The sequence below is a fragment of the Bombus terrestris genome, chromosome 10 (genome assembly GCF_910591885.1).
Source record: "Bombus terrestris chromosome 10, iyBomTerr1.2, whole genome shotgun sequence".
NCBI lineage: Eukaryota > Metazoa > Arthropoda > Insecta > Hymenoptera > Apidae > Bombus > Bombus terrestris.
Genome location: NC_063278.1, coordinates 14,811,014 through 14,823,937, shown reverse-complemented (window position 1 = coordinate 14,823,937; position 12,924 = coordinate 14,811,014). Strand labels below are relative to the sequence as shown.

Genomic DNA, 12,924 nt, shown 5'->3' with positions numbered 1-12,924 from the left:
TAATTATGCGAGCTAAAAAAAGTCCAGGTAGGTAGAAGCGCGCCGAGCACCATCGATTCGACCTGCCATTTCGTTCAGGTCAGTAAAAATAAATAGACTCGATTTGACTAAAAATTCTAACAGCGATGGCTTGGGACATTCTAATTGAACAGAAATTAACGAAACGTGGAAAATTATACAAAGCTTGCGATACGATATTAGGAAATACCGATATGCGAAAATTTTTTGCTATACGTTGAAAATAAAGTTTGCCAAGTATTTGTTTGCAATGTGAGTTTCGTGTTCTTTCATTCACCCTATTTATTCTTTTATAGACACCGATCGATCGAAAGAACAATCACAATTCTAGATTTTTACAATACATCTTGAAAAATAATTTATGATATCCACGAATAGAGTTAATGAAAGTTCACAACTCAAAATAAAATGAAAACCAAGAATAATTGAATTGTGTATATGTGAATTACTGAAATTGTTACACGAACTAATTCAAGTATTTTATGTGCAAGTAATCCCGTAACATTTTATTATAGCCCTATTTTTATTTTTAATTAAGGTTTATAGTTGTATTGACTATGATCATGGGCAACTTGGCGAAATTACATATTTTGTTTTATTGAAGTAATTATTTTGTAACAAATACGTTAAAATATTTGTGGATATTTATTGACACAATTATTCATCGACGTAAAAAATGTGGGTAACGTAGGTACCATTGAGCAGCTGTGCGGAATAGAGATCTACCGCGATGTGTGCAGGTCTTCCAGGTGAGACTGCGCGTACACGTAGGCGTAAACTGGAGGAAGGTAATGGTCGAGGATCGCATCAATGAAGGTGGAAAGGCGTATGACCTCGCAAACGAAACACTATAAAACGCATAAACCTCGCGTTATAGATTGTAATCGTTGTTGTGCATAACAATGAATGAATTAACGTATGCTATGTATAGTATTATTCAGCACAATTATATTAAAAAAGGGATGGAATTTTAGTACAGAGGATGGTTTCGATAAAATTTATAAAGTTTATGCTTTGCCTCGCTTTTCTTAATGTTACTACTAGAGCGATATTCGTTTTTGATATTATCTTATCTTTATGATTTATACGGATACCTAGCTGTGTATCACGATTGGAAATAAATGAATATTGAAAAACACAATGCTCGTATATGAAATGTTCGACAAATTCAATATTTTTCATGATTCCATTTGAGAAAGAAGATAATGCGTACATCTGTACTATATTTAAAATTCTTTTATTGTGAGACTTTTATAAACACCTTCTTGAAAGGCGACAAACCGAGTAATATAACAAACTCTATCGGGTTATTGTCTAATATAGCGTAATTGTTCTTAAATAGAGTAATTTTATGCTATTTCCCTAGAAGTTACATTTATATATTTTATAATTCGCAATACTTTCTATAACATTCTTTTAGGAAGACTATTTACGTGCTCTTCATTGAATAAATAATTTTATTAGAATGTAAAAACATTTTTTGTTTAAAAACTTGATTATCTTAAAACCGTTAAGTGTTTCAAAAATTATTATTAAACCCGAATTACTATTATTACTAGAAATCTTTCTCAAAACTTTGATGTACTATATGGGAATCAAATATTCGTTTAAAGAATTTTACTCACAAAATTTTCACAGAAATTTTCCATTCGCGTGGTTAATTTATCACGGATTTGGACAAGTAATTAAGAAACGTAAATGAACGAATCAATCGCTGATTGTATGGTAAAGCCAGAATCCGTTTATAAATTGAAACGGTATCTAGATAATTAACGAACATAAATCATTTCTCACATTCTAGATTTGTGTTCTGATTCGTATACGACTTTCGCATGACTCGTGTACTCGAGACGAATCATTCGTCGTCTTAAATAAAATGCATTCTTCGTGCAAGTTCATCCGGCAAGACATGGCCAATGCTGACGTCAAAGATGAAAAAGGCTGAATACGGGAAAAGCTATTAATGGTTGAGCAACGAATTGCGTCGCTGCCACGTTTGCTATAGGTCAACAGAAAGCATAGACAAATATAGTTGGTCTGTCTCGTCTGGTAGACGACACGCTATAGTACGACAAAGAGCAAATATAGCAGTTGGCTGTTCAGGCTAAACAAAGATACTCCCAGAATGAATCGCGAAACCGAATCTTCCTATATCTCTTCTGCTTCTGCATGGTCGATATCACTTGACCCACTCTTTCGGATCTAGAAACTGCACCTTCGCTTTTATATCCCGACTCCAGTACCGAACCACCCTCGATGTTCGAGAAGTCGATTTTATCACAGAGCATCCTATAACACAAGAGGCACTTAATTACAATAAATAGATATATATAAGGAGAATTAAAGATATTTTTGGAAAATTTATTGCTTAAGCTTTTAACAAAAGGTCATTGCCTTGTAATAATGAATAAGGAATAATAAAACATTCTGTTTCGTTCGTGCTTTGTCAATGTATGCATATGTTACTGGCAATGTGTAAAATACAGTATTAAATAATTTAATGCCTGGGAAATCCATAGAACTCCATAAATGGGAATGAAATTGAAATAAATTGGCATAAATGGGAATGGAAATGAATAAATGGGGCAAAGTATGAAGTGCTTAATATTTCACAATTTCTTAAATTATAAATGTAACTGTCGTTCACTCTTAGTTTCCGAGATATTCGCAAAAGACTGTCGGTACTACTACAGTGAATTTTGTCTATAATTGTGAGACCGTAGCAGCGTATGCGTCAGAGCCAGCTTTACAGTGGCCGAATAAAAGATAACACCTAACCCAAACTTACTATAAACTATAAACAAAGAATAAGAATTTTGTTTAGATGAGATAGTATTATTATTATTGTTGTTATTATTGTTATTATTATTGTTATTATTATTGTTATTATTGTTGTTATTATTATTGTTATTATTGTTGTTGTTATTATTGTTATTATTGTTGTTGTTATTATTGTTATTATTGATATTATTATTGTTGTGTTTGTTTGTTTGTTTGTTGTTGTTGTTATTATTGTTGTTGTTGTTGTTGTTGTTGTTGTTGTTGTTGTTGTTGTTGTTGTTGTTGTTGTTGTTAATTAATGGGCGGTATTATTTTAAAATATGGAAAACGTGGTAACTAGAAATACTGCTACCTCACCGATTTCGATGATTTTTGAATATGTTGTCGACATTTTGAACAACTCTTTCCTATTCATATAATCCCCACTCGGCTTTGGTTTCCACCGTAAAACTGGCCGTAATACTAACGCATATGTTGTCATGGAAGCACGATTATTGTTATCACACAAATTATATGGACGCACAATTATAGTGACAAAATTCATTACTGTAGTACCGACAGTGTTTCCCGAATATCTCAGAAACTGAAACCAAGCTGCGACTGTATGTATAAGAAAAAATTCTTCAAAATGTTGAGTTCATCAACATACCTAAATTTCCTCAAAATCAGTGAAATGTACCCTTACATACACAATCATCGCCCCTTCCTCAATAAGAAAGTCCTGTATTTTATTTCGTATTTTACTTCTTTGTACTTTACTCCTGTCATTTTCATATACCTTGTCTTTGCCACATATCTTTTGAACAAAGGCTTTTTCATAACTTCCTTCCCATATTTTGCCTAACTTCTCACTTCTCCTTCCTCATAATGCCAATGTATTATATACAATACCTGGAAAAAGTATAAAATATATTAAAATAACACGGACACATCGTCAAGTAACATTATATAGTATATATAGTAGTTATTATATTATTATATTAAGTACAGTTTTATTATGTTGTATTAAGTATATTATATAGTTCAGTAATATATATATATATAGTTAATATTGTAAGCTTTATACAGATTTTTAAAGCTATTTTTGTTTATAAATGAATTTAGGAAGAGATTCGTGTTTTTTGCTGATAACAGCAACGCACGAGGGTAGGCAACACACTTTATCTTGAGAAAGAAGTAGTCTGAAACAGAAAAAATGTTTGTCGCATGATATTTTCATAATTTTTCGAAATAAGTTTTGTCACGTCTTATATACGTATATATACGAAACAAAAAAAATGTTTGTCGCATGATATTTTCATAATTTTTCGAAATAAGTTTTGTCACGTCTTATATACGTTATCGTGTCGTTACATTTTTTACCGTGGTTTATTCATATTTTAACCGACAGATACAACAACCTTTTTAATTTATTAAATATGTTCATATTGCCTAACACTCGTTCGCTCGCAATCATGCGCTCTAATTAAAAAGGATAAAACAACAGACGCTGCTAGGCAAAGGGGATTCGATTAGGGTTACCTCCTCTGTCAAGTATCTCATGAAAAAGTCAAGCAGTCCACATCGTACGAACTGGGGAATTGAAAATTGCCACGTGTCAGGTGAAGCAACAGACGACAATAGGCACGTGCAGTCTGGAATCTCGTAACCGGATACGCTGGAACCAGGTTCCACGAGTATCAAGGGTGGTTCGATTTCGTGGCTCTTTCAAATATAAACTGAACCCGTTGTATTACACGTGATGTTCTCGTAGATTGCAAATGGGTGTTGTGTTCGAAGTACAGGTCGCAATCCTTCGTGCATATAACACGTTGTCGTACATCGTGCGTTGTCTTTGTGAAATTCATTGCATAAATTACTATATCTTACAGGTCAGAAGCAAAGAATATAATAAATATATTTCTGTAAATTATGTTAAAAAGATTCATGCAGCATATTTTAACATAAAATAATTAAAAGTGGGAAGAACTTGTCAGGTCCAAAGATATGATTAAAGAAGTTTTTTAGAAGTCAAATATGTAATATAACTTAAAACAAATAATATTTTAATATTCTGACGAGCAATATCTTTAAAGTTATGAGAAGGGTGAAAGAATACGTGTTTAGCGCCAAATAAAAGGATAGTCTCATACTATATACTGAATTAACAATGTACTGAATTTTAAGATTGCCTTCCTGTAAGAAATGGAACATTATTATATTACATAATTATCAAATTACCCTAAAATTTTCAATTTATTTAGAACAATTTATATAGAACTGGATACACCACGACAAAATCTAATTAGAAGCACGCATAAATCAAACAAAATTGATTAATAAAATACTTTCTCTGATAAAATATAAGATAGAAGCACCTTATACATTAATAACAATTATCATTTATTATTATTTACAAACACAGAGATACATATTACGATATATTCTTGCTCTAATAGAATTTTCGGATTTGTACGTATTTATATTTGTACATTGTGTTCTATGTTACTCGTTATTATCTGATAATGAAACAGGAACTAATGACATACCTTGTTACCATAGGTTAACAAAGATGAATGAAGTAGCCTTACCTCACATGGAAAGTTCTCCCAAAGAGCTCTACGACTCTATTACAGAGCAGAGTTTTTTTGGCGTGACAGAAAGAGACCACAGAAATTCATAGAACAATACTTCATTACAAATGGATATTTGTTACCCAAAAATGAGCTCTTCATAGTTAGCTTGGAATAGACATTTTCAAAAAATATAAATATTTTTTTGCAAAATTTCCGTCACTATATTCCAGTATATATATTTACTATATGTGTACATTCATTACATTTATACCAGTATTATCATATATAATCTTACATAATAAATAATGTTTTTATTGTGTTGTAGTATGATATGATTTAATTGATGATTTGATGATATGATTGAGTATCATGATATACTCTCTAATAGCCGTAAGATATTTATAATTTTAAATCGATAAATAAACCGCATCACTTAATCACAGCAATGAAGAAAAGCGAGCGTTATGAGTGTTTAATAAAAAAATCGTTTGTTACAATATAAATTAAATTACAGCTCCTTCAATTAATACAGTTTCTTTCAAGTTTACGATATTTGAAATTATTGGACTTTCTGTGGTATTAATATTTTAATTTACTCTGTATATCTTAGTTGTGATTTATGTTCATAATTTATGTAAAACCAAGTTCAATTTCTAGACTAAAATAAATAAATACATACAATATTATAATATACATACATGCATATTAACCACTTCTATAGTTTGAAAGCTTTTCCCAACAAGTGATCGTTAAATTTGAGGAATTCGTTTAATTTGAGGAATATACAAAAAATATAACTTTATGGAAATTTTTTTACAAGAGAATCAAACTAAAAAGATTATGTTTCCAAAATTTAATCTAATTTAGTATCACATATTAATATGATCAGAATATATCAATATTATATCTATTATTATAGAAGAAAATTTATTTTAAAAAAACAAAAATATTGAAGTGGTGAAATAAGTAATAGTGTTAGTAGTTACTTAATTCATTTACAAAAGATAATAGAATAAAATGGTAGATATACATATATACCATTTATTAAATAGATCTTACAAATTTGTTACATGAATCAATATTTTAACCAGCAAAGTTGATGCACGGTATAAAATATCATCTTACGATAAACAATTTTAATAATAATAAATTTATTTGTCCCACTTAAATAGCACAGTAATGTCAAAGCTTTTAATCTTACCACATCGAAGACTTCATCTGGTGGATGAGGCAAAACGAGCTTCCGATTCTTTACATTCCACACATTGCAAACAGTCCATAGGATAAGACAACGCAACTATTTTTTTCTTTGCCTCTCGTATTTATCATTTCCGAACATTTTACAATTTGCCAATTTTATGAGAAATGATTATTTATTAAAATAATATGAAAAGATCAATTTTATTTCTGAAGAAGCTCTGAAACATAGAAGAGAAAAGTAAATTTATATTAAATTCATTTAAAAGTAAAAATAAATATAAATTGTATCGACGACGTTAATTACCTACCAAAAAATAATTCATCAATTTTCAAACTGGACGTCGTTGAAATTTAATTTAAATTAATATCATAATTAATATAATCCATAACAATCTTAGATCGTTATATAAACAAAATGTTTATCATTATTTTATAAAATATGAAAATTAATGCATTCCCAAACGTTGTTGTTAATTATAGAACTATGCATATAATTATAAGACCATAAATCATTAAAAACACTAAAAGAATGAAAAGAGATAGTTATGGGAATTGCTGTACAAAAATGGCAAAGGGACGCGAGAAAAGGAGCACAATCTAAGATATATCTACAATAATTACAAACACGTATAATTTAGCAAGCGTGAGTACTAACGTTCTTATGAAATATTTATCTGCGTAAGGATTCTCCACGTGTAAAATTTCATAGTACGTATGTTCTTACACAACGCACTCAAATCCAGGAGATTCCAACTAATCCTTAATTAAAATCATAATTGCCTAACAAATTTTTTCTTTTTACACTACAAATTCGTGAGTTTTTAAAACTCGCGTATAATTACTACATGCAATTTTAATCACAATGACAATAGCACATTAAGATGGTTAATGATTAAGAACCATTATAATTACCAATCTAAACGTATGTATAATATTAATGTTTTAACGTTTTGCAAAGATTACAAATGTATTTAAATACTGAGTTGCCTATTATATTGATAAGCCTAAATATTTAAAGGCCCATTTTTAACATTTATTACGTGTTTAAGATGGCTATACATGGTGCATACTAACATTTTACTAAGTATTATATGTACACGTTAATTCATACGTAAAATATACGTACATACATATATGTGTTCGCAATAAATCTTTTATAACTTCTATATACATTTTCATATTTTCAGAAATTTGGCCAATATAATCGTTACAGCCGTGTCTCATAACATCGCTAATGATACTTCTCAATATTTTATGTAACGTATATAATATAAAAGTTATATTATAATATAAAAGTTTTCTAGGACAAGTATTGAAATATGTACTTCGTGGGCCGATGTATTTCTACATACTAAATCCGATTGATTGTGATGTCGATCAATCACAACCTCGAAACGAATACACATCTCGATGCACGATTTCAAACGTTCGGCGACCAGTAGCTACTCAAAAGATGTGCGATTAACGATCGACACGATTTTTCTAAGGTATAATATTTCTGCGATGCAGAGGGTGCCTACGTTTGCTACGTTCAACAAGGGAAGAATAAGATGTTCTCCAAGTAGGAAGCAGTTGTCGATGAACAAAGTGGGTCACGAGCTGCGACCTCCGCGTCTTTTACACAACCTCGAGGATTCCGCTTCTCCACTTAATTACCTTCACGTCCTCTATGCATGCGACGCGAATTTTAACACATCAAACGCAGCTACCGTGACGATGAAAAATGTTTCAGATAATGGAGGAACCAAGAATTCTTCACGAAAAGGAAGTTGTACGAGGTCTTCCGATTAGGAAGGAAAAAGGCAATTTTCTATAGGAACGGTTTTTAGTGTTTTTTAATATCCTTTGCAATCACTATCTCGATATCATTATACAATCAGTATTTCAAAATTTACTGTTCCCATTATTTAGGAGATTGAACTTTTTAACTTTTAAAAACCACTAATTTTTTAAAAATTCTATCGATTAACTGTATTTTAACGTGTTCCAGGAAATCTCAATGAGTGCTTTATCGCGTTTGCAATATTAATTAATTTTCTATTGATAAAGAAGAACAAGAAAAAAAGATAGACAATTCCGGTGTTATTATTCCGAATTATTTGTGCAATATTCATAGCTATATTAATCTATCCACTCACATTTATATGTTCGCAACACTAATAACGATGCAGTGCAGCCATATAGAAAGCTATTTGAACTGTACCAGATGATACAGGAGCAGGAATATGTTTCCATAGCCCAGTGAAAGAAGATTGGACATGATATAGGCGCAACACTACTTTAACTAATTAGTTATTTACTAAAACTAATTAAAACAATCGCGATGGAAGAACGCAACACTAATTCTTAAAACAAAAATAAAATAAATATCCATATACATATAATGAAAAAGCTATTCCACATATCGTATTACTACAAACTGCGATATTATAGGATCAATGAAACATTTAACATCTCTAAATCCAACTTTAAATAAAGCAAGAAATTTTAAAGGACACAAGAGAAACTCCAATATGAATTACTCTCTCAGAAATTCTGCTATTCATAATCAAAATTGCTACGGATAATGGGATTATGGCGATGGCATAATTCGTAACATTAAAATAAACACGATTATCATCTTTCCGCAATTCTAATTCAAGCCGTAATCAGTCCCTCGCGACGCTAACAAAAAGCCGCGAAACTTTTTGCAGCTCTAATTCAAACCGTAATTAATCTCTTACAACGCTAATGAAAAAAACCGCGATTTATATGATGGTGGCCCGGCGTATACATAGACCGAAAAAAATACTACAACTACAAATGCTAAAAGTGAACATAGTAGCAAAGTAATAACGAGAATGACTCTCCATGCTTTGGCTGATCCAAAGGGTGGAAAGCCATTAGTAGTTGTGTCTCTTCTATGGCAATTTTTCCGGCAATTTTTCTCTTCGGTTCGTAACGTCTTCTTTTTTCAAATACAATGCCCACTAAAACTTAAATCTAACTCGAGACTTTCTAATCGGGAAACAAAAAACAACTTTTAAAGATAAAATAAAATATAAATCTTGGTAAAAGCTAATTCAAGTGCACATCATAGTGCTGTTCATTCACATGTGCATGCTCGAGCAATACACGTAATTTGAAAAATCGGTAGGCAAATCAGCAACCAGAGGCGAATGGTATGCTCCACTCGTGACACAAGCTTCGCCGTCAATCTTTTAAATCAAATGTATTGAAATAGATTGGACCACGCGAAAACGAGCCTACCCGATCAAAAACAGTGCCAACTTGTCCGGCACTACCTACTTATAATTAACACTCACGCTAGAGGTTATGCTACCTATCCTATCAAGTCCTATATTTAAAAAATGACAAAACAGATATACCAACACGCTCGCTCCACGCTTCTCACACATAGCCCGAACGTAAGAACCTACACTAAAAAGACGTCCTGGGACACCTTCGAAACCTGAGTTTAGCACACAACTTTCACACTCTAATTTATGTACTATTTTCCTGAAATCAACTGACGATGTTTAGAGACCATTTCATGAAAATATCATGTATATTTCAACCTTAATAAAGCATATTTGAATTTAAATTTTAATTAAATATTCATAATCGTATATAACCATGTATATATCATTCAAAGAAATAATTTTACCAGAATAGATTATGATATCTGAATTAATTTAACTAACATTGTAATTTAATACTAAGATTAGTATTACTATTTATAATCTACTATACATATTTATTAGCATTGTTATTGTCAATTGTAATAGGATTCATATTTGCGAATTTATAAATATTTTAAAATTATAATGAATAGCAAAAGCGATGCAATTCCACAGCCTAACCACACAACGCGCGCATGCACACACACACACACACGCAGTGCAAAATACGTCGTGCACCATACTAACGCAACATCAGTCACTGAAAAATTGTTAAGCTCACAAACTAGTCATCGTGTCCATTGCTTTTCTCCCATCCGATTAGAACCTAGGCACATGAGTGAGTATCTGGAATTAAACGTGAAAGTTAAAACTATGATTAGCAATTGTATTTATATCTATTACATTTTGCATCTAACGGGGTAATTAATAAAACATTATATGATATTATATAATACATTATATAATTATATAATTAATAAATCATTGCACACAAATTTTAATAACTCTACTTTACATTTTACTTTACTTTATCCATTTGCGAATAATATTTATATCAATAACTGCAAATGAAATATTAATAAAAATATTCTCAAGCGATTCCTTCGTCAAAATCCACCTTTGAAATACAAAGAGTCATTTAAAACTCGTTTTGATTCTAGAATCTGCCTATTGCGAAGTGTTTTCTTGGACATAAAATTTGATATATTTTAACGGACGGACAAAATTAGAGTTTAATACCTCCATGTTTCATATTTGAAATTTTACTGAAATTATGCTGAATATGGGACTCAAATAATAAAGCTGTTTCATCATAAAATAGAACATAAAATTAAATATAATCATCACTAGCATTACAATAATAATTTCAACCATAATTGAAATTTTCATAATAATTTATTTCATAGTTATTTGTTTCAATATTGTTGTACATGCTTGTGAGAATTACTTAATCTGTATAAGTAGACATATTGAATATATGTAATTTAATTTTATAAATAATTGTAACATTTTACTATTCATACTTTTATTATTCATACAAATTCTTCATATTGTAATATGTAAACATTGTACTCATGTATTAATGCATTACCACCAATATTTAAAAACGCGATGTGCAAGGAAACCTATCCTGAACTAACAAATAAAATACAGACAAGAAAATGTTACTATTCACAGCTATAATAAATATCTGTGGTCATTATGCTCGTCAAAAATTCTACGTAATATAACCAGTCACCCGTGTCGATTCGGACCTTCCATTCTACATGATTGATAGACGAGAGGGACAAAAATGCATGCGACTTACGATTACATACGAACAACGTTGTTATCGATACTGTTGCCCAAGAGAAATTCTCATTAAGTCATCTTAAGAGAAATTCTCATCAAATCGAAATCGTCGAATTCAATGAAAGAGATGGAGGTTGGAAGAAACCTATAACAAAGCATAAAATATTATTATTTGTTGTTAGTAATAGCGTTAATTATTTTAAAAGTTTGTAATGATAAAAGTTTGATTTCTATTAAATAATGAATTTCGTGTTAATATTCAATTGAAGAAAAGATGTTTACGCTTATTGAATTTTCAATCAGATTCTATTCTTTAATTAATAATAATTATTGTAAAATATAAGGAAAAGAATTAAATGAAGTGGAAAATAAGATGTTACTTACATTCTTGACTTTTCAAGCACCATTAGGTCCTTTTCGAGGAGCAAAAAAAGTGGAAGCAGTCAAATACCTTTAACAAAATGTGAATTATTATAATTTGTTTTGAAAGGAGTAATGATTGTTCGAACAATTTAAGATAATGAAATATAAAACTTTACGGCAAAATTGAGATAAAATATCGCATAATTATTATTAACGTAAAATCGAACGATTATTATCAAACTATATTTCTTCTGGTAATAATATATGAAAAAAAAAGGAAAAGAAAGTAAAAAAGATTATCAAGAGAAAAGAAGGAAAGAAAAAAATCGAGGGCAATGAAAAGGAAAAGAATTTCACTCCAATAATGGTTTGTACTTCTCGATGTAACTTTGATTGAAAAGCAATAAACATCTATTCACATTAAAAAAAATTACAAATCACTATAAATTGTATTAGATTATGAATGTAAAATGTATGAAATTAAGATTCTCGCTATCTTGAAGGAATGACTTGGTTTTGTATATTAAATTTTCCACATTTATGACGAGCTCTCGACAGTTGCTTCCTCTTCTCAGTATGACATCGCGCGAAATGGTGCAATTTCAAATTTTAATTTCAAAATTTACCACCAGGATGCGTTTAATGCAGGAACGTATCTAATTCTCTCAGTAGCCGGATGCTATTCAGATGATTGAAATTTCGATATCCATCTAAATAGAACTCTACATCGAAATACAATAAGTCAGTATAAATTGTGTTAATTAATCGTTTTATTATTATTATTAGCTATACCTAGGGTATAGTTAAATTGTTTCTTTCTAAATGACAACGATAAAAGTACAAGAATTTCCGTAATCAGCCTCAGGCATTAAAATAAAACGAGAATGCTCATGGATTTCTTCGTCTGCAATATGTTGATAACTGCAAATATAGAATAATTCAAATTAAGATTCTCACCATTTTAAAGCAATGAGATGGCAATGTGTATTAAATTTTCCACACTTATGACGAACTCTCTGCAATTGCTTCTCTCAACCTTTCAATACGACATCGCG

General features: G+C 30.5%; 1 long non-coding RNA gene across 6 annotated transcripts; it reads right to left on the bottom strand.

The window, feature by feature from the left end:
- Positions 1-811: 811 nt before the first annotated feature.
- On the bottom strand, positions 812-12,819 carry LOC125385759. 6 transcript variants are annotated; one of them, XR_007225366.1, is made up of 5 exons: positions 11,891-12,819; positions 11,523-11,651; positions 10,497-10,561; positions 3,449-6,772; positions 812-2,307 (listed from the first exon to the last, which is right to left on the bottom strand). It is a non-coding gene; the product is annotated as an uncharacterized LOC125385759 (long non-coding RNA). The 6 variants fall into 6 exon arrangements; XR_007225367.1 differs by having other exon boundaries at positions 3,578-6,772; XR_007225370.1 differs by having other exon boundaries at positions 829-2,307; positions 6,556-6,772; positions 11,891-12,793.
- Positions 12,820-12,924: the final 105 nt, after the last annotated feature.